This window comes from Camelina sativa, chromosome 5 (genome assembly GCF_030686135.1).
Source record: "Camelina sativa cultivar CO46 ecotype springtype chromosome 5, ASM3068613v1".
NCBI lineage: Eukaryota > Viridiplantae > Streptophyta > Magnoliopsida > Brassicales > Brassicaceae > Camelina > Camelina sativa.
In genome coordinates, this window is record NC_141884.1 from 17,715,903 (window position 1) to 17,718,798 (window position 2,896).

A 2,896-nucleotide genomic window follows, 5' to 3' on the forward strand; every position below is an offset into this window, starting at 1 on the left:
CTCATTTAGGATTGACATCTTATACTACAACATCATAAGGGTAATTGTAACTCCTTGAATTCCACTTTTTCACCATCATCACATCATATCTCATTCATCATTCCATCCACCATACAAACCAAGTTTCAATTTGGCGTCGTTGCCCATTTGAGTGTGTTTTGTGACAATTAGGATTAATAGAAGTCTAAGATTAAGTTCCTTTCTGCCCTTATTCGCTACTGATCTCGCTTCTTCTCCTGCTTGTCTGTGATTGAGTTTCAGGTACGCACTCGACCACCAACTCGACCACCACTCGACCGAGTAAGTGATGGAGTACTTGATCGAGTACTTGATCGCGTCAGAAGCCGGATACAAATAGACATCTCTTCCCAGTCGACTCGACCACCCACTCGAGCCTGCGCTCGACCGAGTGTCTGTCCGAGTCTGTACTCGAGCCTGTTGATGCAAACAAGGTCAAAGGGCCATCACAATCTTCAGAGACTACTTGATCACATCAACCGACCTCCAAGGGACCTGGGACAGCAGAGAACAAGAATCTATCAGGAACAAGAACAACAAGTGCTAATGGAGCAACAAGATCAACAAGCTCCAAGAGCAAGGAACATTGGTGCTGAAGATGCACCAAACACACATAACCAAAGAGCTAGTATTGTGCCTCCAATAGCTGCCAACAAAAATTATGAGATCAAGAGTGGATTGATTTCAATGATTCAAGCAAACAAGTTCCATGGGTTGCCAATGGAAGACCCACTAGACCACCTTGATGAGTTTGATAGGATATGTGGTCTCACAAAGATCAATGGTGTGAGTGAAGATGGCTTCAAGCTTAGGCTGTTCCCTTTCTCACTTGGAGACAAAGCTCATCTATGGGAGAAGACACTTCCAACTGGAGCAATCACCACATGGGATGCTTGCAAGAAGGCTTTCTTGGCCAAGTTCTTCTCCAATGCTAGAACTGCTAGATTGAGGAATGAAATTTCTGGATTTGCACAAAGGAATAATGAGAGCTTTTGTGAAGCTTGGGAGAGATTTAAAGGCTTCCAGACTCAGTGTCCTCACCATGGCTTCAGCAATGAGGCCTTGCTAAGCACTTTGTATAGAGGAGTTCTCCCAAAGATAAGGATGCTTCTTGATACAGCCTCCAATGGTAACTTCCTCAACAAGAATGTGGAAGAAGGATGAGAATTGGTTGAGAACCTAGCTCAGTCATATGGCAACTACAATGAGGACTATGACAGAACAGTCAGGTTCACCTCTAATGATCAAGAGGACAAGTACAAGAAAGACTTGAAGATGGTCAATGAGAAGCTAGACAAGATCCTCCTTAGCCAACAAAAGACGATTAACTTTATTGGTGAAGAAGAGTGTCAAGTTCAAGAGGGGGAGAGAGAGTTTGCTGAGCTCTATACTATGCAAAACCATGGAGGATTCACAGGTTACAACCAAGGAGGAGGTTTCAAGCAAAACAACCTCTCCTATAGAAGCACTAATGTAGCCAATCCTCAAGATCAAGTCTATCCACCTCAACAGCCTCAACAGCAAAACAACTATGCACCCAAGCAACAACATCAAGTGTTCCAGCCTCAATTGTGTCCCCCTCCAGGGTTTCAGACCTTCCAAGGCCAGGAACAAGACTTAAGAGCAATTATGCAGCAAATGTTGATTGGGCAAGCCAATGGAAAGATTGAGGAGGCTAAACAGTTTGCTGAGTTGAACCAAAGACTAACATCCCAGTATAATGATCTCAACATGAAGTTTGAAGGTCTCAACTCTAGAGTGAAGTATATGGAGAGAAACCTTGCTTCCACTTCAGCTCCCAAGCCTACTCAACTCCCTGGAAAAACTGTTCAAAACCCAAGGAAGTTCACTGCAAAAGCCATTCTTATCCATGAGGAAGAAGTCACTGAGGACAGTGAAGTTCAAGATGGGGAGGATTGGTCATTTCTTGAAGCTCAGAGTGAATATTGTGCAAAGCAGACTGAATCCAGTAGTGCACTCGACCATGTGCTCGAGCCAGCACTCGACCGAGTGTCAGCTCGAGTGGTCGATCGAGTTTAAGAATCTGAAGCTGTTAAGCCTATCAAGTACATTCCTCCTGCTTACAAACCACCTGTACCATTCCCAGGACGTTTCAGGGCACAGAAGCTGAAGGAACTAAGGGAAATCATTGAGAAAAAAGAAATAATGGCTTTGCAACAAGAGGAAGTGAAAGCTTTGAAGGAAGAGGTTGTGATTGAGAAGAAGGAAGTGATACAAGAGGTTATCATTGCTTACCAAGAAGAAGAGATAGGACCTGCCTTGGAACTGTATGCTCCATATCCCCTCTATAAGATTTTCTGCTTGAGATGTCAAAGAAGAAGGCTCATGATCAAGACATGAAGGATTTAAAGGAGATTGGGAAAGCTGTTGTCCAACAAGCTTAAAGATCCAGGCTCAGTCAACCTACCTTGTTCCATCAGCTACATGCACTTCAACAAGTGCCTATGTGATTTAGGAGCTTCAGTGAGTTTGATGCCATACTCAGTGGCTGAAAAGTTGGGATATGAAGATTTGAAAGCCAGCAACTTCTATATCACTCTAGAAGATGGATCCAAGAGGGATGTGGTTGGAGTGATTGATAACTTCCCAGTCAAGAAAGGAGAAGCTAGAATCCCAACTGACTTGTGATAATGAGCATGGAGAATGAGCCTGAAGACCCTCTTATCTTGGGAAGGCCATTTTTAGCCACAGTTGGGGCTGTAATTGATGTCAAGATGGGGACTATCAAGCTCCACATCACTGAAGATTTCATCATGAAGTTTGACATCAATAACATAACCAACTTGCCACCCATCAATGATAAACCCTTTTATTATTAAAAGAAAAGGTTGTCATGAGGTCACAAGTGAAGTGGCAA

The 2,896-nt window shown here is 43.4% G+C and overlaps 1 non-coding gene across 1 annotated transcript; it reads right to left on the reverse strand.

Annotated features, from left to right (window-relative positions):
* Positions 1–960: 960 nt before the first annotated feature.
* On the reverse strand, positions 961–1,067 carry LOC147943889 (small nucleolar RNA R71). The gene has a single exon (XR_015558674.1). It is a non-coding gene; the product is annotated as a small nucleolar RNA R71 (small nucleolar RNA).
* Positions 1,068–2,896: the final 1,829 nt, after the last annotated feature.